This window comes from Sminthopsis crassicaudata, chromosome 4 (assembly GCF_048593235.1).
Source record: "Sminthopsis crassicaudata isolate SCR6 chromosome 4, ASM4859323v1, whole genome shotgun sequence".
Classification (NCBI taxonomy): domain Eukaryota; kingdom Metazoa; phylum Chordata; class Mammalia; order Dasyuromorphia; family Dasyuridae; genus Sminthopsis; species Sminthopsis crassicaudata.
The window spans coordinates 284,609,239-284,636,712 of NC_133620.1; the positions used below are offsets into that span (position 1 = coordinate 284,609,239).

The 27,474-nt window shown below is 40.7% G+C and overlaps 1 protein-coding gene and 1 long non-coding RNA gene across 6 annotated transcripts in view; one reads left to right on the plus strand and one right to left on the minus strand.

Annotated features, from left to right (window-relative positions):
* Positions 1-2,551, minus strand: part of CMTR1 (cap methyltransferase 1) — a 59,604-nt gene extending 57,053 nt beyond the window's left edge. The window contains exon 1 of one of the 5 annotated variants that reach the window (XM_074311043.1): positions 2,533-2,551. The gene's annotated coding sequence lies outside the window, so the exon portion shown is untranslated. Of the gene's footprint in view, positions 1-826; positions 2,382-2,532 lie in introns of those variants that run through there. The other 4 variants (XM_074311041.1, XM_074311039.1, XM_074311042.1 and 1 more) reach the window with 4 other exon arrangements.
* On the plus strand, positions 1,259-26,893 carry LOC141566473 (uncharacterized). The gene is made up of 3 exons (XR_012489323.1): positions 1,259-1,344; positions 25,426-25,542; positions 26,786-26,893. It is a non-coding gene; the product is annotated as an uncharacterized LOC141566473 (long non-coding RNA).
* The last annotated feature ends 581 nt before the right edge of the window (positions 26,894-27,474 follow it).

The following is a 27,474-nucleotide window of genomic DNA, read 5'->3' on the forward strand; positions in this document are numbered from 1 at the left end:
TTTATTATTTATTTTAAACTATTAGTTTAAAAAAATTTTTAAATGCAAGATTTATCAAATCTGGGTTCTTGAGACAAGCAATTACATTAACTCCCTATCTCCTAGGGGTCACTATTCACATGAAGAGTTCATGTTTTCATGCTATTGAATATGGCAAGGGTACATTAGGATTTAATCGGTTAAGATGGATGATAAAGAAACTTATATCTACTAATAGGAATAATCACTGTTATTTTTACTGACAACTGATTGCTGGCTTCTTTCAATGAGCTTAAGCACACAGAGGAGTTAGGAAACTTTTCTGACAGTAACAGCAGCATTCTCTCCAATGGCTGCCTGGTTTAATGCCAATGATATAGAAAGCAAGTTCTTTGGAGATGAGGCTGGCACATGGCCAACTACACAAATGGCTAAGAAAATGGAAATAAGCACACATCAAGTCACTAGCATTTATTTACACAGGTACTAAGGAAAAAAACATCAGAGAGGAAAAGGGGGCAATAACATCTAAATATATTAACAGAATGATCTTTATTAAAGAGAACACTGAATCTAACAAAATGTGGTCCACAAGTCCTAGTATTCTAGAAAGCCTTCCATATAGCCCAGTCAGACTATGGAAAAAAGGAAATTGAAGGCCAAGAAAGCTCTAGACTTGGCAACAGCAAAGGGCAGGGACCAATTGGGAGCTGCAGGTCTTGGTCACAATGTATTATGTTTGGGAGAAGTGGCAGGAAACTAGTAGATGAGTAGGCCACAGATCAGCTGTCACTTTCACTGACGCCATCTTCCAGAGCCCAGGATCAGTTACTTTACTGTCTCTTACCCTGAGATTAGCCAGTTACAATTTCATTCTCTCCTGGATAGAAGACAGTTCTATTTTTCCACTTCCATGGGGATTTGGGGAAGGGGAGAGAAAGAGAGCAAGTAGGAATAAAGCCTGAAGTGAGTAGTAAGAAGGGTCAATACTGGAAACCCAAACATCACCCTAAATTCTAAAGGATGGAACGTGGGAGGAATGTGGCAATTGGGAATAATTCTGGCAGTGGTACCTGCAGCACTGTCCCTCCCCACCTCCCCCAAGAATGTCAGGTGTTAAAGGTTAACTGGGCCAAACTCCCCTCAAGCACCTTGAAGGGCTCCAGGTGTGAGGAAGAAAAGCAGACCAGAACTGCTTCGGCGGCATGAGGGATGTTTGAACAATAGAAATGATCTTAAAATTCTAGAATGTTGGGGCTGGAAGGGACTTCTGGAGCAGATTTTATCCAATCTTCTCACCTTACAAAGAGGCGCCTGAGGCCCAGCCAGAAAAGGCCCGAAGGGGCTGGCTCTGTTACAGTCTATGTGAGTGGAAAAAAGGAGCTTTTAATTCTAGCTAGCTATGGGAATGCTCACAATCAACTCCTCTGGAAAATCTCGAGCTTCCATTTGGACGGTATTTCTCAGTCCCTTTGCCACTCACCTCCTATTCCCAAAATAATGTAAGGGGGAAAAAAAGATGCTCTGCCACGTCCACATAAAGTGTGAGTAGAGCATCCAAAGTGAGGGCAAGGGGTGTGGGAAGGCCAGCGAGGGGGAAGCGTGCTTCCAGGAGCAGAGGAGGGCCTCTGCATGAAGGGAAAGCAGAGTTAAATGAGAAACATTGGGGAAGAGAAACGGAGGTGATGGGAGAGAGATGAGAGAGGGGGGCGGCGGAAGAAGGACAAGGAGGAGGAGAATGGAAGGGGGTCGGGAGGAAGGGGCCTGGAGGAGGGAGGGAGGGAGCAAGGAGACAGACAGAGGGAAGGGGAGGCAAGGAAACTGATAGGGGAATGGAGGCCAGGAGGAGATGGAAGGAAGTAAAGAGAGGAGAAAGGGGACCATGAGAGAAAGGGAAGAGTGGGGCAAGAGGGGATGGAGGCCAGGGGAAGGAGGGAGCAAGGAGAGGAGGAGGGCCGGGAGGAGAGAGGGAGCAAGGAGAGGAGGAGGGCCGGGAGGAGAGAGGGAGCAAGGAGAGGAGGAGGGCCAGGAGGAGAGCCGAAAGAGAGACCCCCGAGAGAGGGAAGGGCCGGGGGAGGAGGAGCACGGGAACCAGAAAGGAAGGCAGAAGGCGGGCGCCGTGCCCGGGCGGCGGAGGCGGGTCAGGAGAGCCGGGCCTCTCAGGCGGGCCGTTGTGAGCCAGAAGGAGAAGCCAAGCCCTCCCCGACTCCCTCCCGCCCTGGCCGCACCCGCGCTCCGGCACTCACGCTGCGGGGTGGGGGCGAGCTGCCGGGGCGGGGAGAGGGGGAAGGGGCGTCAGGCCGCCAGATCGCGCCACTGCCGCTGCAGCCGTAGCCGTAGCTGTCGCCGTCGCCGCCGCTCGGCCCCAGTTTCGTTTCCTCACAAAAGCCGCCCCCGTCGCGGAGTGACGTCACGCACCCGGTCTTGCTGCGGCAACGGCGCCGCATGATGACGTCACTGGAAATCTTTGGGGGGGCCCCCTCCTTTTCCATAAATGATGCTAGTCTCCATGGGTTCCATCGAATCAGGCTCCTAACCCGAGACCTCACTCACCTCCTCAGCAAAGCAGCTAGGAGGGACCGCTAAATCTGCAGTCAGGAAAATCTGAATTCAGATCCAGTCTCATATTCTTCTTGCGGCCGGGCCAGTCCCTCAGCTGTCTGCCGCAGTTTCCTCAGTTGTTAAATGGCGTCATCATAAGCTGTCTCCCGGAGTTGTTTCTAAGGACCAGATTGATGAGGTCCCAACCCGAGCTTGGATTAGGAGGAAAAGGCAGACAGACAGAGGCCAATTAGCTTTTTTAAGGCATTTGTCCTTATTAGCTTTTTATACCCGTTTTACCTCTTGGCTTAGCCCTTTTTTTAATGGTTTTATTTTCTTCAGTAGTGTGTGTGTCTCTCTTACCAAACTGTTGCAAAAGCAAAACGCTCTTGAAGAAGGACAGAATAGAAAGAGGAAAAGACGGACAGTACCCACAGAATGGAATAAATGGGTGGGAGATGCAGTCAGTGATAGTAATTATGAAAAACAGTCAAACAAATTTCTGATAAAGGTCTCATTTCCCAAACTTATAGGGAACCCAAAGTTATAAAAACAAGAGCCATTCCCTAATCGATAAATGATATAACAACTTTCCCCCCACCCCAGGCTGGGGTTAAGTGACTTGCCCAGGGTCACACAGCTAGGAAGTGTTAAGTGTCTGAGACCAGATTTGAACTTAGGTCCTCCTGAATTCAAGACTGGTGCTCTATCCACTGCGCCACCTAGCTGCCCTGACAACTCTCAAATAATCAAAGCTGTTCTATAGCCATATAAAAAATGTTCTAATTCACTATTGATTGGAGACATGTAAATTAAAACAAGCTTATACCTATTGGATTGGCTAATAGGACAGAGGAGGAAAATGACAAATGTCGGAGGGAATGTGGGGGGGAAATGATTCACGAATATACTGTTGATGTTTTGAACTGATTCAACCATGCTGTGGAACAATTTGGTGTATGCCTAAGGGACTATAAAACGATGTATACCCTTTGACTTAGCAATGCTACTATGTATCCCCATAGTGATTTAAAAAAACAACTAAAATGGAACAGCACCTATATGAACAAACTATTTTTAGCAAGTTTTATCTGAGGGAAAAGAAATGGAAATTGAAGGATGGCTGAACAAATTATCTTCTGTGATTATGATGGAATGAATACTCTCAGAAAAGCCTGGAAAGGCTTCCACGAGCTGCTGCAAAGTGGAATGTGCATGTACAAAGTAATAACAATATTGTAAGATAACAATATTGTAGTAACAATATCGTAAGCTGTGAATGACAGCTATTCTCTGCAACATAATATGAGACAACTCCGAATGACTTATGATGAAAAATGCTATCCATTCCAAAGAAAGAAGTAATGGTATCTGAATATAGATTGAAGCATACTTAGGCCCTGAAAATGACTGTATTTGTAATCCATGTTCTCCCTTCCCACATGATTTATGTATGAAATCTCTATCTTTACTGCAACAGGTAAAGTCTCCTTCCCAGGAGAGCTTCCAGTTTGCAAACCACCTCCTTCACTCTGAAACTAATTAAAAAACTCACTACTTGACCTCTAAAAACCTCTCCCTAAGCCTGCTTTGTGTCTCTCCAACTATTCACAGTTTAGAACCACGTTCCTGAGTTTAAATCTGGACTCAGACACTAACTGACCCTTTGGAAAACAAGCTGAAAAAGGAAATGGCAAACTGCTTAGTTTCTTTGTTAATAAAACCACAAATAAGGTCAAGAAGAGTTAGACACAATTAAACATTCTTTACTAAATACCTACTATACTGGCACTGTGCCAAGTGTTGGTGCTACAAAAGGGTAAAAGGTAATCTCTGTATTCAAGGAGTAATGGAATTAGAATAATAATGATTAGTTCAACTATGAACAGTGCCTCTTTGCTCTCAACTCTTGACCAAGTTAAACGATTTAAGCAAAAGTAATTATTTTTTTGTTCCATGAATTAAAAACTTGTTACCTTAAACTTTATACTTTTGTTAATTCATGACAAAAGAATTCTGTCTTTATTCTTGAACACAAGAAATTGAAAGCAGAAAAGTTGGGTCAGATTTTCAAAAGTATGATGGATCTCTGTCCCTATGGATTCCCCATTCACTAAGCAAAAGAACTTAGAATTTAAATAAGTCCTTTTGTTTTCTGAGAGTGCCAAAAACAAAAGAGTACTGGATTTTTCTTTCACAAACTTTAAATTTTCACCCTTGTAAGATTTTTAAGCTCCAAATTTTTCCCCTTCCCTCTTTTCTTTCTTCCCTCTCCAAGACAGCAAGCAATCTAATGTAGGTGATACATGTAGAATCATGTTAAATATATTGCTACATTAATCATGTTGTGGAAGCAGACTCAGGACAAAAGGGAAAAACCATGAAAAGACAAACCAAAAAAGTTAAACTAGTAAGCTTCAATCTACATTCAGACTCTTTGGATGTGGTCAGCACTTCTTTCTTTGGATGTGGTCAGCACTTTCTATCACAAAGTCCCTTGGAATTGCCTGGATCACTGCAGAAAGACTTAAACACAGAGGGTTCAAACCAGGGTGAAAAGAGAAGTAGATGGGTAACAAGCATTTTCCAGAGAAGGGTAAGGTTGCTTGAGATACATATCAGTAAGGAAATACAGACATTCAATATAATTTTGTGGTGGGTTAGTAATTTTTAGTCTTTGTATTCTTTTAACTCTTTAAGACCCCTTTTTGGCTTTTTTGGGTTTTTTGTTTTGTTTTGCTTTTTGGAAAGATTAGTTTGCCATTTTCTCCTCTAGTTCATTTTATAGATGAAGAAACTGAAGCAGAGTTAACTGACTTGCCTAGGGGCAGCTAGGTGGCGCAGTGGATAGAGCACCAGCCTTGAAGTCAGGAGGACCTGAGTTCAAATCTGATCTCAGACACTTAATACTTCCTAGCTGTGTGACCCTGAGCAAGTCACTTAACCGCAGCCGGGGGAGGGGGGGAGAGTGACTTGCCTGGAGTCACACAGCTAGTAAGCAATATAATGTAGGTGAAGCCAAAATACAAGGTATTTAGAAGCAAAGACTTGGGTTCTCTAAAAAGTCTTTAAGATCAGTATGCCCCCTTTGACCCAGCAGTGTTACTACTGGGCTTATATCCCAAAGAGATCTTAAAGGAGGGAAAGGGACCCACATGTGCAAAAATGTTTGTGGCAGCCCTTTTTTGTAGTGGCAAGAAACTGGAAACTGAATGGATGCCCATCAGTTGGAGAATGGCTGAATATAGTATATGAATGTTATGGAATACTATTGTTCTCTAAGAAATGACCAACAGGATGATTTTGGAGAGGCTGGAGAGACTTACATCAACTGATGCTGAGTGAAATTGATGCAGGTTGGTCCCTTTAAGAAACTAGTCCTTTCAGATTGATTTATTCCTTTCTGATTCCCAGCCCCTCCTAGCTGATCAATTTAAGAAGCTAGGACCTTTGATTCATAAATCCTGTCAAAAGCACCCTTTGAATTCCAATGGAAGATATCAGAGCTCTCCTAGCCCCCATCGGATCTGAACCAACTTGGGCTGTCCCAGCCCCCATTCTAATGATCTGCTCAGGTTTCCCAATCCCCACCTAGCAAATTCCCATCCACACTGAAACCCTTAGAAGACCCAACTTGGGATTCCATCCACAGGCCCCTTTAGCTAAATCTCTCATTATAAAAGACCCAAGCTGGAGCTCTCTCTTGGCAGAGGGTCTAAATATGCTAGCACCATGGCAGGCACCAAGGACTTTCTGCCCACTGGAACACTGTTTCTGGTGCCCTCTAGTCTGTACTTCACCTTTTACTAACTAGACTTTAACCTTACTTCCAAACCCCATAATAAACCTCTTTTTATCAATCTAGGTTTTTAGGTCTGTAAATTCCTTTACAGGGGACTCTTGCGCCGCCACAAGACCTCATTTAATTTTGTATCCTTGTGCAGAATCCAGAGAGGTTGCAGGGGAGCACTATTTGACTTCCTGTACCCCGAACTGCCACTAGACCTCAATTAAACTCTAATTTCATTTAGATACCCCAATTCTAGACCTTATCATTTGGTTCCCTGACAAAAATCCCCAAAAACTAGACATAATTTGGCTACCGAACCTTAACCTTTTCAAAGCACTCAGAACCAATCTGGGTTTTGAGGTGTTGGTGCAGTATTCTTCCAGGAAGAATATCTTCGTTCCTTCTTTCATCTCACCCTATCTCTAAAGGTAGTGGGCACCCAGACCAGGTCTGGGCTGCAGGCAGTATTCTCCCATGGAGAGTACTTGCATTTCAGGCAAAAAGGCCTCTTTTTGTCACACTCTATTTTTAGGGATAGCAGGACCAGGAAATCCAGAACTCTGGATGAGGTAAAAGATCTTTTCTTTCCCTATCCTCCAGTGGACACCCACTCTTCTCAGTCAGACATCCGTTTTAAAAGTTGGTGAAAGCTTTTCTGGAGATTTGAGAATATTAAGACTGATTCCCCAGTCTCCCCATTGTATAGTACCCCAAGAAGGGGACAGGATAGGAGCATTTAATCTGAATCTCCAATCCATTGTTAGAGCTCTATGCTCGGGCACAATTCTTTACAAATTGCTGCGGACTGACAAAAGGCCTTCTTTTGTCTCACTCTCCGTCTCTAGAGATATGAGAGAGGCTGCAAGAATTTGGAAAACTAAAAGTTTTTACCAGTCCACAATCTAAACACACCTCTGCCTCTAAAATCCTTCTTCAATCAGATGATGACCAGCCCTTCCAGAGACAAAGGACCTTCTTTTGCATCTCAAGGCATTTCTAATTTTTTTTTTTTTGTGTGTGTTCCACTAGAAAGCCCTGCCCTAAGGCAGGAACTGAGACACCAGAGGAAGTGTCTCTTTAACACCACCCCCCAAGACCAAGGAGACACTTGGCCATTCTGGGGATCCCACCCGTCTCAGGGGTCCCAGGCCAGCACTCTCTTTGATCTGTTCTGGGGAACACTGGGAAATGAATGTAAACTGTTATTTTTACCTTCTGAATCCAATTCTTCCTGTGCAACAAAAAATTCGGTTCTACACACATATATTGTATCTAGAATATACTGTAATATATTTAACATATATAAGACTGCTTGCCATCTGGGGGAGGGGGTTGGGGGAGGAAGGGAAAAAATCTGAATAGAAGTGCAAGGGATAATGTTGTAAAAAATTACCCATGCATATGTACTGTCAAAAAATGTTATAATTATAAAATAAAATAAAAATTTAAAAAAAAAAAAAAGGATCTGTTCTGGGGAGATAACCGCCGAAACTTAAGAGAATCTGTGTTTGAGCCCTTCTCCCACTTCACTGTTAAATACAATGGAGTCTCTAATGGTCAGTCTGTAGCCACGAGGAGAAAGGTCACTGAATTGGAGTGAGTCTCTACCCAGGGCTGCTACTCCCTGGACAGGGGTGGGGCCATCTCCTTAAGGTCTTGTTCTCCCAGCAAGGTTTGGGGGCTGGATGAGCTACCTCACCCTCAAGTTCCAGTGTGAATCTACAGAGGAGCCCTCAACATTCGGGATGCACAGGGTAAAATGGCATCTCTTTCTCCTCCATCCTCGCTCTGGCCTTTCCTCCCCCTGTCCCATGGAGTGGGGAACACAGGGGAACTCAGCCTTTTTCAGACTTCTCCCATATGGCTTGGCAACCTGCCATTTAAATGCTCCTATCCTGTCCCCTCCTCGGGGGTACAATACAGTGGGGAGATTGGGGACTCAATCTTAATCTTCTCAAATCTCCAGAAAAGCTTTTCGGGCTATCTGGACAAGCGGGCCACGCCCCTCCCACACCTTTTATCTGACTCTTAGAAAGGAGGCACAGCTTCCAGCCCTCAGCAAGCAAGCTTGTCCCACACTTTTTAAAACGGGACTGGTATCCCTGATTTGGTCATCCTGCCTTAGAGCAATGCCTCCCATCACAGCCTTTTAACTGTAGAAGCCTCAAAATTATGCTTTTAAAAGCTCACGAGACTGTCGGCAAAGACGAAGATTTCAAACTGCTCTTGGGTTTGTTTTTTTTCCTGGCCTCAGGGCACTTACTTAAGTTTTCCTCACCTGCTGGTGGAAAGATACATAGCCTAGCTGTATCCTGAAACCTGGCTATGTCTCTCTCACTTTTCTACCTAACCTTACTCCTAACTCCTAATTTTCTCAGTCCCAAGGCCTTTTGCTCTTAGCACATTCTCTCCTATTACTCTGGACTGGTCAACAATTAAAGGTTTCTTTTCTAGGCTCCAACCCTAGCTAGGTTGCAACTTCAGGAAAGACCTTTGGAATGATGGCTGGGGAATAAAATTCCGAATCAAGGCAAATTAAATTAATTGTTAAGAGAGTAAAGATGGCTTCTTTCTTTTCTCTTATTCCTTGACTGCAGTAGGAAATGAATTGGGAAAGATGGAACCTATTTTCAAAACTCCTTAACTTCAATTCGGTGAACAGCTTTAGGAAAGAAGTCTGTCTTTCCTGTTGTCTTTTTCTCAAACTCTCTCTAGATTTGTCCATTCTATACCTGGTCCCTGACAAACTCTCCTTGCTCTGTCGTGTCACAGCAATGAGGGAAAGGGAGAACCCCATTTCTCGGCGCATAGATAATCCCATGAGGCGCAGTGTCCCCTGTAAAATGAATTTACAGGCCCGAAAACCTAGATTGATAAATAAAAGGTTTATTGTAGGAATTTGGAAGTAAAGCTCAGTTAGAAAGACTCCAGGGCCAGAGGTGGCCGCTGAGCGGGCAGGAACCTTTACATGGCTGGAAGGATACCATGTGTTGGTGGGAGGGCTCCTGCAATGAGGGCGTTCTGGCTCACCTCTTTTATACCCAAAAGATGATGGGCGGTACCCCTAAGTTCTCAGCGGGCTTTTCAGTTAGCTCAGATCAGGTGAGGGCCGAGGGAAGCTGAACTGAGAGTGGGGGGCTGGGCCCGGATATTCAAAGGGTGCCTTTGACCAGGATTTGTGAGTCAAGGTCAGTCATGGGTTGGGCAATTAGAAAGGGACCCAACCCTCATCAACAGTTCTACCTCAGTTTCTCGGGCACTACAGCTCAAGGAGCCCAGGGGCTATAGAATAGGAATACTGTCTAGAGTTAGTGGAGGAACTATTGAATTCTGCCCTCATCAGTGGTCTCTCCCGAGCTTTTCACTGAGGCAAGCCCACCACATCACCTTTCTATAGTGGAGGACAGTTCAAATTCCCCGGGGACAGTGGTGGAACTGTGCCAGAGACCCTTGCCCTCGTCATGGGTCATCATTGCTGGCCCTTCCACGAAGCAAGGCTCGGGTTAGGATTTGTCTGGGCACTGGGGACGCCTGGGCAGACAAATTCCTGTTTGTTTCACCTTCCTAGAGACGTCTAGAAAGGTTACTATAGAAAAGGAGTTTTCGGGCTTGTGGCAAAGATGAGTTCCCTCCTCCATGCCTAGAGATTCTCCTTTAAGCCGTCTCTTAAAGCACACTGGGTTTGAGCACCTGAACTCTGAATAGATTAGCTGAATTGCAATCCATCTCCACCCACCAACTCTGGACTAGTCCATTCTTAAAAGCAGTTTTCTCTTTCAAACCCAGGGATTGATACTTTGCCTCTGCCCTCAGGCAAAAAGCAGCAAGTCAAACACACTCAGTACACTTGTCTCTTTCAAAGCTAAAAAAACTCAATGTTTCTTCCATTCTGCTGCTAACTGTTGCTGGTTTCCCTTTAACTCTCTAACCTGAGACTCTCAGCTCTCTTCTCAGGGCAACTTCTGCCTCCTGAAAGAAACACTCAGAGCGGATGTGCTTTTCTTTTAATACAAATCTCTCCCAGACTTAGGCCTGTAGGAAACTGTCCGAGGAGACCCCAGGCTCTATCCTGACTTTGACAGGAGAAACAACGTCAGCAAACACCACAGGGGCTGAACTGCCCCCCTGTCATCCTGCTCCCTGGTAGGAATTTGGGGTCTGGCCCTGTTTCCCCTTTTATCCCAGGACAGTCCGAACATCTCAGGGACCGGTAAACTGGGTAGGCAATGCTGATGCTTGGCACTCCCTCTGACCCCTTCTACCTCTCCCCCATAAGAGTGAGGAAAGTAGGAGGGAAGATTCAGGATTTTTGCTTATTGAGGAACCAATTCTCTTCTTTTAAAGAAAAGCAGCACAGTTCAAAGATTTCCAAGAGCTTAAACTGCACTCTTATCTTGATTATCTTGATTAGATATCAAGGCCTCCACCCTACCCCGACTACCGAGTCCACACCCTTTAATCCCAACCCCAGGAGAAATTAAGAGTGAAAGGGCTAAACTCTAGGCTACTTGTCACCTTTTACTATAGACAAATAATCTTTTCTCTCAGCATTTCTCCTACTTCTCTTTAATAGTTAGATGGGCCATCTGCATTCTACAAGCAGCCCACAGAGGGGACCTAATGCATTTCCCCATTCCCAAATGTCACCATCTCCACCCTGGATGACACCCCAGTTTTAATCTGCTCCCGAGATCTGTTTTCTCTAGGCTTCAAACTTTGGATTCTCAATGCCCGTCAGCCTGGAGAACATGGGATGACTGACAAACAGCCCTTACATGCCTTGCTGCCACTCCCCACACCTCACACCTCACCTCCTGGCACGAAACCCCAAATCTCTATGACCCTTGTCAGCTCGAAGCAGTTAAGAGCAGATCTTTGCCCCTTTTCTCATATACATTTGGAGGTGACTGCTTGAGGGGGGAATGAAGAGGGGACCCTGGAACTCTGAAGATCCTTGGAGAAAATCTTCAATTCTGCCTCAATAGGAGACTCTGGCCCAAGTCTTTTTTTCTTAAATGAATTTAAGTTTTAACTGTTTGAGGGGGGAATGATGCAGGCAGTGGTCCCTTTAAGACTAGTCCTTTCAGACTGGGATCAGTCCCTTCTAGCTGATCAATTAAAGAAGCTAGGATCTTTGAATCACAAATCCTGTCAAAAGCACCCTTTGAATTCCAATGAAAGATATCAGGGCTCTCCTAGCCCCCATGGGATCTGAGTCAACTTGGGCTGTCCCAGCCCCCATTCTAATGATCTGCTCAGGTTTTCCAACCCCCACCTAGCAAATTCTAGCCCTCGATGAAACTCATCATCGTGGAACCAATTTGGGACACCACCCACAGACCCCTTTAGCTAAATCTCTCATTACAAAAGAGCCAAGCTGGAGCCCTCTATTGGCAGAGAGTCTAAACATGCTAGCACCATGGCTGGCACCAAAGACTCTCCGCCCACTGGAATAATATTTCTGGTGCCCTCTAGTCTGTACCTTCATCTTTTACTAACTAGACTTTAACTTTACTTCCAAACCCCAAAATAAACCTCTTTTATTGTTAGGATTACTAAGTGAGAACTCAGGTTGTCTGGATAGTGACAAGGTGAGAATTCAGGTTGGACAATTACAAGGTGAGAACTCAGGTTGACTTGATAGAAGGAGCAAGCCCATTGGCTGAAGTGGTTCTTCCCAGAAGCCCTTGCATTATCCCACGCCCATTCTCTGGGAGGATAAAAAGCAACAGTGGGCCTGGAAAGTGAGTCTACATGGAGAAGGTCAAGAGCTGGAGGAGATTCAAGGAGAGGACTCTGCATTGCATCAGGCTTGACGGGGCTCTCTGCAGGAAGGGAAGTCACTTCTAAGGACAAGAGTTAACAGCAACTGCCTGGAGACAACGGTTCACTACAGGAAGAAGAATCTGTCGGAGAGATTTGAGTAGACACAGCAGATCTCTTCCCAGAGAGCGATCCGGCAGCTTCTGGAGACAACAGCACGCTACATTTATCAATCTAAGTTTTCGGACCTGTAAATTCCTTTACAGGGCACTCTTACGCCACCACTAGAACTCATTTCACTCTATATCCTTGCGCTGAATCCAGAGAGGTTGCAGGGGAGCTCCGTTTGACTTCCTGTACCCCGAACCTGCCACTAGACCTCAATTAAACCCTAATTTCATCTAGATACCCCAATTCTAGACCTCATCAAAATGAACAGAACCAGGAGATTAATATCTCAACAAGATGACCATACGATGATCAATTCTGATGGACATGGCTCTCTTTAACAACAAGAGGATTCAAATCAGTTCCAATTCTTCAGTGATGAAGAGAGCCATCTACATCCAGAGAGAAAACCATGGGAACAGAGTGTGAACCACAGCATTGCATTCTCACTCTCTCTATGGTTGTTTGCTTGCATTTTTATTTTCCTTTTCAGGTTTTTTTCTTTCTAGATCCCATTTTTTTTTATGCAGCAAGATAACTGTATAAATATGTATATATTTTAGCATATATTTTAAAATATTTAGCATGTATTGTTCTACCTGTGTGATGTTCTGTTTCTCTTGGAGCAGATTTCTTGGGGAGCTTCTGGAGGCAACCTTGGCTTCAGTTCAGTTCAATAATCCCAAGATGCAGCCAGGAGATTTATCGTCCTTCAAAATCCTGAATTTTTCCTGGGGCCTGCTTAGCTTTATTAGAGGCCTAACTCTCTTCTTGGCTCTGGAGAGCTCTTGTCCAAATGTCACCAGCCAGCACGAACATCAAAGTGGGAATGAAATCTTGACTCCTCCTCCCTGAATCCTGGCTCATTATATCCTCCCTGAGAATGGGCTTGTTTGTATTTTCTGGGCTTGTGGGAGGTCCTTAAAAGTATGCTCTCTTAAAGGTGTGAAAGGTGTGAACTCTGAACTAGAGAATTGTTAAGTACCATGCTAAATTAGATAATTATATCCATTCCAGTGACTTAGCACCTTGTAAGTCCTAACAAACCTGCTATCTAGGGGAGGTGGAGGGGGAAGAAAGGGAAAATTTGGAATAGGTTTTGCAAAGGTCAGTGTTGAAAAACTATCTATGCATGTTTGTAAATAAAAAGGTAAAATTTAAAAAATATTTTTAAAAATCAGTATGCCCTTTGATTCAGGTTAGACAATTTTCTACTTATATAAAGTTGGATCACAAAAATATTAAAATATTTCCCCCCAGGAGAATTCTAACAGCAACTTAGGAAAACTGGTGCAGTTTTTCATCATTTATAGTGTATTCTTTTGCAGTTTCAGAATATACAGAATAGCTTTTGAAATAAGTAGAGATAATCATAAGTTACTGAAAGCTTGGAGATCACACCTATGCTATAGAGTTAAAAGGTGGTAGTATAGCATAATGTCCACTTCTGATAATTTTAACATATTTGGTAGTAAAGAATACTTTTACATTTTTTCCCCCTGAGGCTGGGGTTAAGTAACTTGTCCAGGGTCACACAGCTAGGAAGTATTAAGTGTCTGAGACAAGATTTGAACTTAGGTCCTCCTGACTTCAGGGCTGGTGCTCTATCTACTGCGCCACCTAGCTGCCCAGGTAGTAAAGAATAAAAAATTTTGTTCTAATATCAGGACTCCTAGCCTGAGATCCATGTGTTCATTGTTTTCATATTTTAATAACTATTTCTGTATAATTGATTTTCTTTATAATCCTATGTATTTTATTTTATACATTTTTTAGACTGGTAAAAGAAGTTTATTATTGGCATTGGGAATCAGCCTTTGCTATGCATAAATAGAAAGACTGAATTCCTTGGTGGCATTGGTTCTGACAGAGAAGTAAAGATTCTAGTGGAGAAGTCCTGGCAGAGTGATAGAGAGTTTCTAGCAGAGAAATCCCAACAGAGAGGTATAAAGTCTTGTTAGGAAAATAGGTGAAAGAGTTAAGAGAGAGTAATGCTGAAAGAGAATATCATTTCAGCAAGCAGAGGATGCTGCTATGCCAGGAAGAGAGAAGTTCCTTGGTATATTATGTCCTCTGCCTGTTTTATACATTTTAAAACATCTTTGACAAGAGGTGCATAGGTTTTGCCACACTGTCAATGTCCTGTCAATAGACAGGAATCTATGGCACACATAAAAAAGGTTAAGAACCCCTGCATTCTGGGGGCAGCTAGGTGGCGCAGTGGATAGAGCACCAGCCCTGAATTCATAGTTGGAGTTCTTTTTTGTACATAGGATAAAAGAAATGGCCACTAAGATCTCTTCCAACTCTAAAATTTATTATTTTGGGCTAGGTAGGGCCATAGCCACTATGTGGCTGATCTGAAAGCTAGTTCAGAGGAAGGATTTCAGAGTATAAATGAAAATTTCTGTGCTCTTAATCTCATTTTTTAAAAAAATCTTTTATTTTTTCCCCAATTACATGTTAAAAAAAAAAAAAAAACAATTTCTAGACTAATATGATTGTTTTTATATATATCCTATCTCAGATTGTTCACAAGTCTTAAGGAGCAGAAAGAAGGGAGATAGGAAAAAGTATTTGGAACTAAAAATCTTACAAAAGTGAATATTGAAAACTATACATGTAGAGGAAAAAATAAAATGTTCTTAAGTGGGAAAATTTTTCTAACATTTGATTTGGGATTTTATTACGTTTTGAATTCTAAATTCTATTCTTCCTTCTCCCCTCTTGCCCTTCCCTGAAATGGCAAGCAATATGAATCGAAATGCTAATATCCAGGGCAGCTAGGTTGCGCAGTGGGTAGAGCACCAGCCTTGAATTCAGGAGGACCCGAGTTCAAATATGGTCTCAGACACTTAACACTTCCCAGCTGTGTGACCCTGGGCAAGTCACTTAACCCCAGCCTCAGAGGGGAAAAAAAAAATCCTATCTCAGATTGTTCACAAGTCTTAAGGAGCAGAAAGAAGGGAGGTAGGAAAAAGTATTTGGAACTAAAAATCTTACAAAAGTGAATATTGAAAACTATACATGTAGAGGAAAAAATAAAATGCTCTTAAGTGGGAAAATTTTTTCTAACATTTGATTTGGGATTTTATTACATTTTGAATTTTAAATTCTATTCTTCCTTCTCCCCTCTTGCCCTTCCCTAAAATGGCAAGCAATATGATATAGGTTATACATGTGCAATCATATAAAACATTTCTATATTAGTTATTTTCAAGACTTCTTGAAGAAGAATAATTTTTTAGTCCTCATTCAGACAATATCAGTTTTTTCTTCGGAGGCAGATAGCATGTTTCATTCTACATCTTTCATAATTGTCTTGGATCATTGTGTTGCTGAGAATAGCCAAATCATTCACAATTCTTTATTGTATAATATTGCTGTTGTCATGTCCAATATTCTCCTGGTTCTGCTCACCTTACACTGCATCAGTTCATGTGTTTCCAAGTTTTTCTAAAATCATCCTGCTTGTCATTTCTTATAGTGCAATAATATTCCATTACAATCCTATACAACTATACAACTTATTTAGTAACTCCCCAATTGATAAGTATTTCTTCAATTTCCAATTCTTAGCTACCTCAAAAAGACCTGCTATGCATATTGTTGTACATGTAGGTTCTTTTTCCTTTTTTATGATCTCTTTGGAATACAGACCTAAGAGTGGTATTGTTGAATCAAGGAGTATATTCGGTTTAATCAAGGGATATATACAGTTTTATTGGGCATCATTCCAAATTGCTCTAAAGAGTGCATCAAGTACATTGCTGGTGGAGTTGTGAAAGAATCCAGCCATTCTGGAGAGCAATTTGGAAATATGCCCAAAAAGTTGTCAAACTGTGCATACCCTTTGACCCAGCATTGCTGTTATTGGGCTTATATCCCAAAGAAATACTGAGGAGGGGAAAGGGACCTGTATGTGCCAAAATGTTTGTGGCAGCTCTTTTTGTTGTAGCTAGAAACTGGAAGATGAATGGATGTCCATCAATTGGAGAATGGTTGGGTAAATTATGGTATATGAAGGTTATGGAATATTATTGCTCTGTAAGAAATGACCAGCAGGATGAATACAGAGAGGCTTGGAGAGACTTACATCAACTGATGCTGAGTGAAATGAGCAGAACCAGGAGATCACTATATACTTCAATGCTGTATGAGGATGTATTCTGATGGAAGTGGAAATCTTCAACATAAAGAAGATCCAACTCACTTCCAGTTGATCAATGATGGACAGAAACAACTACACCCAGAGAAGGAACACTGGGAAATGAATGTAAATTGTTAGCATTACTGTCTATCTACCCAGGTTACTTATACCTTCGGAATCTAATACTTAATGTGCAACAAGAAAATGGTATTTACACACATATATTGTATCTAGGTTATATTGTAACACATGTAAAATGTATGGGATTGCCTGTCATCGGGGGGAGGGAGTGGAGGGAGAGGGGGGATAATTTGGAAAAATGAATACAAGGGATAATATTATAAAAAAAAATTGCTCATGCATATATACTGTGGAAAAAAAATTCTTAAAAAAAAAAAAAAAAAAAAAAGGGCATCAAGTCCTGTGCGGTTCCCGCAAAACAAGAGAAAGGGAATTGTAAGGGCCCTTTAAATGGGCGGACACAGTGCATCGGGATTGAGGCCCAGAAGTACTTTCTGTGGATATTAGGACTGCCCTTGGGCGGGATCCTGGCCATATTGAGATAGTTTTGTAATGGGTGACTCTCTCGCTGATTGGCTGTGTGTGTGACCTCACAGGCCCTATATAAGCCCACTGCAGGCAGCAACCGCCCTCTTTAACCTCCTGCTGTTCACCCTGGCTCCTAGCCTGGGTGGCCAAGCCAAGATGGGTAGCCGAAAGAGGTAAGGGTTTTGGTAGTGAACACGTGGGTCTTCTGACCAGGTGTTCACCAGGGAACCAACAAGTCAGGGCATCAGTTAGGGCATTATGTGAGTAGGTATAATAAAGGCTTTTAAGATTACATGTGGTTGTTCTTGAGTGCGCTACCGGTTACTAAGCTATAGATTCAAGAGATTGTGGCCTCAGAGGAGGCGAGCCGGGTAGAGCTCACGCTGCAAAGGACAGTGGTCAAAGGTGCTCTGGTGGGTCTAAGACAGACTAGTAATTGTAACTGCCAGGAGATCACGTTACAAATGGCGCTCAATGTGGACGCATCAGAAATTATCAGGTTTTGAAAATATTTAATATTCAGAATTAAGATTCTGAAAGATCCGGTAGAAACGCCACTTAAGAGGGAAGACAGAGAAGCAATATGGACCCAGGTAAATCTGGGATCAGACTCAAGGACACAGCTGAACATAATGCTTATTATATAAAGAGGTTAAAGAGCCAGATGGAAGATCTTTTAACAAAGATCACCACTGAAGAACAGCAGGAAGCTTGTAATCAAGCTCCGAGAAGGCTATCCCCACACCCAGTAAATAGAGCTAGGAGAGGGAGCAACCTAGAGCTAGTGTGTATGTATGACAGTATAGAGTATAAAATGCCACAGCAAGAGTTGCTGGAATTGCAGGTTAAACTACAGATGGAGATAGAGAAAGAAGAAAAAGCTAGGTTACTACAGATAGAACAGGAAGAGTTCAAACCAGTGGCTGAAACTAAGGAAGGAAATAAACGAACCACATGGATTTCAGTTGTAGAAATTCTTCTTAGCATTTTGTTGGTTTACCTCCTGCATTGTTGTTTTAAGGAATTTATTGATTACTCTTCCATTGAGAAGAAGTTTAGTTCTTTTTATGTGCAAAGCTCAGGTTTGATTTTGAATCAGTCTTTGGGGGATTTTCCAATTCTTCTTCCCTCTGCCTCACCTTCTTGGGCCAAGGGAGAAGGGGGAGGAGGAAAAGGAAGGGCTATAATACCATCAGCACTGCTCATTAATCCATTCAAAACTCCTGTGTCTTTTCAAAGGACCGGAGTAGGCTTTGTGCCCCAAGGCAAAAAGGAATTGTGGGGTATTGAGTATAATCAGAAAAGTTTTAAAAATACAGTTCAGTTAATTTCTAAGAAACCTTACAGGGACAAGACCTTGCAGTTAGAGAGAGTGGAGTTTTATACTTGTAAAACTGCTAGGATCGTCTTTGGAGAGTTGGAACTCCTCTTTTCTTACCTCGTGGATTTTCCACTTCCACAGGTGAGCTTGATTTCCCAATCCCCTACGGGTACTTATAAAACAGTGTTTATGTTTAGAATGGGTTGGAAAATTGCTGTTTTAATCACTAGAATAAATAGACAGTGTGTGATCTTTGACCCAGGAGGAAAATATCAGATTTATTGATTCACACTCCTGGAGTACAATTCGGTATCAGAAATTCAAACTTTGATTTTTAGGCAAAAGAATTCAGGGATATAGCCGAGTGTTCTAGTAAAGTCATTACTGCACAGACTATCCCCAAGATCTTCTCTTCTAAACAAGAGAAGGGAATTTTGGGATATGTGATTGCTTACAATTTTTAAATTTTGATTTTACATTTTAAAACATTTTTGATTTTGCATCTTCAAAGTATTTTGATTTTACATTTTAAAGTTATTTTGGTTTTATATTTTTAATCTATTTCGGTTTTACACTTTTAAATTATTTTGGTTTTACATTTTTAAATTCTTTGCCTTTTACCTTAGCAATGCACTTCGGGCATACAGAGAAAGTGCAGCTAAGTGACAGACTAACTTTTGTCTGACTTTTGATCTTTTTGACAACAACTTTGTTTCCACTGTGATGTGGAAAGGCCTGGATGGCATTTGGAAAGGCCCAAGTTGGGCCCCGGGGACATTCCTTCCTAGGTGCAGATCCAGCAGCAGAGTTCATCCCCACCAGAGACATTTGTAACCTGGGGATCCAAGAGAAGGACCAGACAACAGTCCAGAGAGACCAGCCAGATGTCCGCAGCCCTTCAGACGCTGATGGCAGCAATGTCCCTCCTGACCATGACACCAGAGACACCAGACACAGTTCCAGTGTTGCAGCTGAAATGGACTGTTATGGGTGATACGCAATATAAAGACTGTAAATGGACAATGGGCCTGCTTGCTTCTCCCGTGGCCACTTGCCATATGGTGGCCTGGGAAGAGGCTTTGCCCTATGCTTTCTATTGAAGGACTATGCTTTTAAATTAGTGGGTGAAAAACCAACACACCCACCTGCCATTGTTATTGAGACAATGTTACTGGACATGACTGCTTATGTGCACCTGTGAAACTAGAATTGTTCTAGGATTGTGAAAAGTGCAATTGAGAATTGTGATAAGCTAGAATTGTTCTAGGAGTGTGAAAAGTGCAACAGAAAATTGTAAGAAACTAGAATTGGTCTAGAACTGTGATAAATGTAACTAGAATTGTGACAACCTACCTCACTGATATTTGTTAACTAGAATTGTGATGTTTTACCTTGTTGACTTCCCACCTCAGTGTTGACATCCTACCTCATTGGCATCCAACCTCTTTGGCATATTATCTCGAGTATGACCTTGATGAATGGGTTGAACACTTGGGCCACTGTTGAGCCTGGTTCTCATTGTCATACTTCTGTTTACTGATCTGCTGCTTTGTACCTCCTTGGGCATAACACTCTGTCATCTCATGGACCAAGTGAACTACAGCTGGTGCTAAAAGTTTAGCTTGGTGAGATGTGCGGTTCCCGCAAAACAAGAGAAAGGGAATTGTAAGGGCCCTTTAAATGGGCGGACACAGTGCATCGGGATTGAGGCCCAGAAGTACTTTCTGTGGATATTAGGACTGCCCTTGGGCGGGATCCTGGCCATATTGAGATAGTTTTGTAATGGGTGACTCTCTCGCTGATTGGCTGTGTGTGTGACCTCACAGGCCCTATATAAGCCCACTGCAGGCAGCAACCGCCCTCTTTAACCTCCTGCTGTTCACCCTGGCTCCTAGCCTGGGTGGCCAAGCCAAGATGGGTAGCCGAAAGAGGTAAGGGTTTTGGTAGTGAACACGTGGGTCTTCTGACCAGGTGTTCACCAGGGAACCAACAAGTCAGGGCATCAGTTAGGGCATTATGTGAGTAGGTATAATAAAGGCTTTTAAGATTACATGTGGTTGTTCTTGAGTGCGCTACCGGTTACTAAGCTATAGATTCAAGAGATTGTGGCCTCAGAGGAGGCGAGCCGGGTAGAGCTCACGCTGCAAAGGACAGTGGTCAAAGGTGCTCTGGTGGGTCTAAGACAGACTAGTAATTGTAACTGCCAGGAGATCACGTTACAAAGTCCCAGTTTTCCAAATTCTCTCTGACATTTACAATTTTCCTTTTTTTGTTATATTAGTCAACCTGATAGGTCTGAGGTGGTACTTCAGAGTTGTTTTAATTTTCATTTCTCCAATAGTAATTTAGAGCATTTTTTTCATATGAGTATAAATAGCTTTGATTTCCTTGTCTAAAAACTGCTTATTCATATCATTTGTAGAATGACTTGTGTTCTTATGAATTTTAACTCAGTTTTCTGTGAATTTGAGAAATGAAAGCTTTATCAGAGATACTTGATATAAAATTTTTCCCTCAGGTTTCTGCTTTCCTTCTAATTTTACTTACATTGGTTTTGTTTACACTAAATTTTAAAAAAATTTTATATAAACAAAATTATCCATTTTACATTTTATAATGTTCTCTATATCTTGTTTGGTCTTAAATTCTTCCCTTATTCACAGAACCAATAGGAAAATTATTCTATGCTTTCCTAATTTACTTATGGTATCACTTGTTATGTCTAAACCATGTTCCTATATTGACTTTTATCTTGGAATAAGGTGTAAGTTGTTGTCTATCCCTAGTTTCTGCCATGTTGTTTTCCAGTTTTTTCCAGCAGTTTTTGTCAAATAATCAATTTTTGTCCCAAAAGCTTAGATTTTGGGGTTTATCAAATATTAGATTACTATAATTATATACTGCCATGTATTATGTTCCTAATCTATTCCACTGATCTACTGGTCTATTTCTTAGTCTATACCAGATTGTTTTTATGATTACTGCTTTATAATATAGATTGAGTCTCATTCTTAAATGATCTCAACTCCTAACTGTAAGGACTAAACGTCATTTAGTAAAAATAAATGAATTTGTGGCAAAAGCAGCATCTACTTTAAGTAAAGAACTCTCTCCCTAAAAAGTGAAGGAAAATCATCTTCAAGATTCATTTGGTCCTGGTAACTAAAGCTTGAAACACTGACATAACTTCCTCATTTTCTATATCCTGTCAACCATGCATTCCATTACAGATAATGTAGAAACAGGAGAGATGTACCCTATGGAATCAATGAAATCATTAAATAAATCTCCTTTTGTAAAATGTTAGATGTTCTGCAAGTGTCTCATTTCACTCTAGTCCTGAACCTATTTCACTAGACTGGCTTGAATCATGCTTGACAAAGAACAAAAGATATTAATTGTTGGGAAATGAGCTTTCAGGAAGAGAGTTCTGGGAATATCAAAAACTGGCTTAAGGTTTTGTCCTAGTGCAAATCCCGAGGCCCTTGACCTCTGCTTTTCCTATCTCAGTCTAGCATGCCTTTCTTGTCTCCACCCCAATCCCTATATTACCTAAATCCTATCCATTCTTCAAAACTCCACTCAAGTCCCAGATTCTCTTAAGTCCTTTTGCCTAGCTATCTCAGTCTCCCCTGGGCTCTTCTTTCTCTGGATTCCTACATAATTTATTTGAACCATATAATCTGTAACTCACTCATCCAAAATTTCCTGTTATCTATTATTGTCTCATTTCTCTTTAAGGGCAGGGATGGTGTCTTCTATTTGGAAAACTGTGATACAGTTGGAAGTAGTAGAATTGGTCTTAATTGGTCTAGATCCCTAGAACTAGAGTTGTAGCTCTAACAGTTCATTGTGTGATTTTGGACAACCCATTTAACTTTGACCAATCTCAGCTTTTCATATACAAAAGATATAAAGTATTATAATATAGTAATTAGGTATGTTAGTAATGTCAAAGATGTTAAAAGAACAATAAGAAATACTCAGGAAAGTTGGATCAGTCTCCTAGAGATATGGAAGAATATAGACAAGAATGATACTAAATTTTCTGTAGCTAATTGGTATAGCAATAGGATACTGGACCTGGAGTTAGATACTATTTATGTGATCCTGGGAAAGTCACTTAATTTCTGTTTGCCTTAGTTTCCACAACTGTAAAATGGGGATAATAATACCTGCCTCCCAGGTATTAAGATCAAATAAAGTGGATTTTTCTATGATTTTCTTGAGTTGTGTGTTTATAGATTAAATTTTCTGTTTAGTTCTGATTTTTTCAATAAAAATCATTGAAAATCTCTTACTTTATTGAAGATTAAATTGCCTCTCCTGAAAGATGATGCTCAGTCTTGCAGGATAGTTAATTTTTGGTTGTAAGCCCAGGTTCTTTGCCTTCTTGAATATGGTGTTCCAGGCTTCTTATCCTTTATTGTAGAAGCTGCCAGATCCTAGATAATCATGACTGCTGCTCCTCGATATTTGAATTGCTTTTGTCTGGCACTTGCAGCATTTTTCCTTGAAATTGTAGTTCTGCAAAAGGTTTGGCAATTGTCAACGTTGTAAAATTACCCATGCATATATCTGGTAAATAAAAACTATTAAAATTAAAAAAAAAAAAAAAAGAAAAAGAAAGAAAGAAATTGTAGTGCCGGACTTTTACAATAATGTTCCTTGCAGGATCTCTTTCCAATTGTTTCAATGACTATTTCCTCTTCTTATCTATAGAATTTGGGGCAGTTTTCTTTGATGATCTCTTGAAGAATGCTATCTAGGCTCTTTATTTGGTCATAACCTTCAGCTAGACCAACAATTTTTAAATTGTCTTCTGGATCTATTTTCCAAGATTGGCTGTTGTTCCAATAAGGTATTTTACATTTTCTTCCATTATTTCATTCTTTTTAGTTTGACTGTTTCTTGATGTCTCATAGTCATTGCTTCCATTTGCCCAATTCTAATTTTTAATGTGTGATTTTCTTCAGTTAGCTTTTGCATCTTTTTGGCTAATTAATTCTATTGTTGGTTAATCTTTTGGTTAATTCTAATTTTGAAGGTGTTTTCTTCAATGGATATTTTTTACACTTGGCCAAATGTATTTTGTAAAGAATTGTCTTGCTTTTCCAAGCTCTTGACTCTCTTTTACATACCTTTTATTTCTTTTCCCATTTTTTCTTCTATATTTCCTATTTGCCTTTCAAAGTCTTTTATGAGATCTTCCAAAAAGCCTCTTTGGGCTTGAAACCAATTCATAACACTCTTTGAGGTTTCCTCTGTGGACATTTTGTTGTCCTCTGAGTTGGTATTTTGGTCTTTCCTGCCACCACAGTAGTTTATGGTCAAGGTTCTTTTGTTTCTTGTTCAATTTTTTTCCTTTTCTTTTGCTGTTCTCTGCCCACTCCCCCCCCCTTTTTTTTTTTTTTAACTTTTATGGTAGAATTTTGCTCCTGGGGTAAAGGGGACACTGTCCCAAAGCTTCCTGTATAGCTCTTGGCATTGAACACAGGGGACCCTTGTATTTACAGAGGGTAAATTTATCTGTTCTTTCCAGGAAACACCATGGTTTCCCAGAATTCACCTTTTGAGCTAGGACTGGAGATAGCCCTACTGGTTTGCTTCACTACTGAACCAGGACTGAGGGTCTCAGTTGCTGATTTTCTGTGGTTAAGACCCTTTCACTGGCTTTCCCAGAGTCTGAATTGGGCTATACACTTCTTTCACCCCAGTGAGACTGACCTTTCTTGAAGTTTTTCTAATCTATCTTTAACTGGAGAGTGGTTTCATTCCATCAGATTGCATTCAGAGACTTGGTTTCATGTGGTATTTGAGGGAAACTGGGAAAGCTCAAATAGTGTCCTGGATTTTCTCTGCCATTTTGGCTCCATGCCCAGAAGTCAAGACAATTCCAAAAGACTTATGAAAAAATGCTATCCACTTACACACACACACACACACACACACACACACACACATACACACAAAGGATCCTAAATGAAAGTGCCAACATACTCTTAAAAATGTTATTCTCATTTTAAAACATTTTTGGTGTGCGTTCTCCTTTGGAACAAGACTAATATGGAAATAAGTTTTGCATTACTGTATACTCTATATAAAATTGCTTGCTTTCTCAAGGAGATGAAAGGGGAGTGAGGAAAAGGGAGAATTTGAAAATCAAAATTATTTTAAAAGTGTGAAAATTATTTTTATGTGTAATTGGAAAATATATACAAGAATTTAATAAATATGTAAATAAACTTAAATAGGCTCATGATGAAACATGTTATCTATTTAGAAGGACTTTAGGCTCTGGAAGTTGGGAAGATTTGAGTTCAAATCTGGCTTCAGACACTACCTGTGTATCTTACAAAGCCAAGTCACTTAACCTCACTTAACCTCTATTTGCTTCAGTTTTCTCAACTGTGATAATAAAAGCATTTACCTCTCAGGATGATTCTGAGGATCAAATGAGATATTTGTAAAGCTACTGACAAATAGTAGATGCTATATAAATGCTTATTCCCCCACTCTCCCTTCCCCTGCTTCAAGATAGAGAAGTGGTGGACTAAGAGTATAGACTGAAGCATATTTATTTTGATATACAGCTAATTTAGAAATTTGTTTTGCTTGACTTTATATATTTTCAATGAGTTATTATTTTCCTTTCTCAATGGGTAGGGGAAGGGAAGCAGGAGAGCAAGAATCTGGAACTGAAAAAATAAAAATGAAATTTAAAAACTGATGATTGGTAGACATATTTAGGGTTGTAACTAGTAATTTTGGAATTAGGAAAAATTCAACTAAAGGAGTAGTGCCTTAAGTATGATTACATCTGTGCATGTTGAGGTAGACTAGAAATGGAGGTCAAAGAGAATTGAGGATGTTAGGGAGGTTTGGTATTGTCAGTAAGGTCCTGACCTTATATATATGTGTGTGTGTGTTTATATTATAAACATGTAAGTTATTTCTATTCTCTGGTTCCTCCTTTATAAATGAGCTTCAGCTCAATCCCCTACACATTTCAGTGGCTTCGAATTGTCTACTAAATGAACTCTTAATCCTGGTTTCCAAACTCTTGTTCAAGACTATCTTATTTTATACTAGTTTTCTTCAAAAACATTGAAGATATAACTAAACCTTATTTTCATCTTCTGATTCTGTCTTGTTGGAGTCCAGCTCCTGCAGTGAGGTGAAGGATGCAACAACATACCCCGCAGGGCCAGGCGAAGTCATCCTGATTATGAACTCTTCAAAGTTTATTGATCAGAGAGACATATATACCTCAAATACAAGGTTTGATACAAAATATACTCTTTTAAAATTCCTATAGTTTAACAAAATGTAAATGATCAAACCTCTTAAGCTCTGGATCTTGGTTACTTAGACAGAAAGGTAAATAGTTGAGATACACATCAGAGTAAAGTTTATTATACCATTATCTTAGGTATCTTTCTCCCAAATAACTTTCTTTAATCTCCTTGTGGACATTCTTTCCGGTCCTAAATTCAAAGGTTTAGCTTTTAATCCAAAGAGTACTGTTTGCATTTTGCTTCAGTCACTAGATTATATTGACAAGCAGTCTCTGTTTCAATAAGGGAATTTTGGTGAGCCAAGTTACTGTTAAGACTCAAAACCTAAAATAGAGTCTTACCTCCTGGCCCTTTCCCTCAACACTGTCTTCTCACATCCCTATGGCTTTTATTTGTATTTTCATGCCTAGAAATCCCCAGCTCCAATCACCATATTTTAAAGGCTTTCCCCCTACTTTAGGAAAATTCAAGTGCTACCTTCTCCATAAAACTCTTATTGCTTCTCAAATTTCTCTCAATACTTTGCCTGAACCTTTCCATTATACAGGAACAAATTTCACTCTTTCCTTTTATATGAGTTATTTGTATTCAGAGAATTCACTTTGAGAACTTCCTTCAGTTTTGGTTTCTCCAAAAGGGTATCCAGATATTTTGAAGGCACCCTGTTTTCTAGAGCTAAGGCCTAGCAAACAGGCTGTACCCTGAATTTGACAACAATCCTTTATACTCTGGATGATCCCAACCTCTGGCAAAGAGTATTACTTTGACCAGCACTACGTGCTCCCCAAGGAACTGAGAGCCATTAATCACACCTTTTGACACCTTCATTATCCTTATTTCTTGTAACAGTTAAATGAATTGAACCAAGTATTACATTCCTGTTTCTGCCAAACTAATTCTGGTCCTGAACTCTGCTGTGAAACAATTAGCTTGCAGTCAGTTCCCACAGGACCAGGAACACTTGCACTGTCCACATATGAACCTATTACGAGAACTGGTACTCATGACCCAAGAATGATTATGTCAAGCCCCAGCCCATTTGTGATTTAAATATATATATATATATATATATATGTATATATATAAAACACTGCCTTTATGTTAGCATGTTAAGCCTTCTTTTTCAGGAGGACTTCTGCTCACAAGAAGTTTCCTCACTTTCAAATAATTAAACTTCTGTTTGATTCTTGACTCTTCTGTCTCTAACCTGCTTTATTTGGCTTCAGTCACAGAGCCTAGCCTCCTGGAAATGTGGAAAGATAAGAAGTTCTGAAGTCTTCTCTTAATCCTCAGTCTGATCTTCAGAGCCTGAAGGCAAGCTTGGCATAGGTGGGTGAATAGAGACAATCAAAATAAAGGTCTCAAATGCAAGCCTACATGAAAACACAAAACTGGCTTGTGAACAGGGATCATTACTATCTTACACTAGTCTTCCCTTGGCTTCCTATCTTCTATTAGGCCAGTTAAATTGACTAAATTATGCAAATCAATATATTCTATAACATTTGCTTTTTATATCGTATATAAAGAATGTTAGGATTTTTGCAGGTGCAAATATCCTTTATGAATGAATTTGCATTGCTTGCTAGAAAATTTATCTATGAAAAGCCTTAAATTGCTGGAGTAATCTTATTTATTGTCTTTTTATCAAAGAGCATTGCCTCAGGGCTGTTTCTCTTGGAAGTGGTCAAATTATTCGGATACAATTCCATTGGGACATTATTAGAATATACCACCCAGATGTTTGCTTGCTTGCCCATATTTATTGCTTTCTACTATATTCCTTTACATCCCTAATCCAATAAGAAGAGCTTTCCCTGTTCCTTCCATCTTTCTTACATGGCCAATGTTCATGGAAAAAGAGACAATCTTAGGAAGTCCTGTATTCAAGTCACACCTTTGACACATATATGTA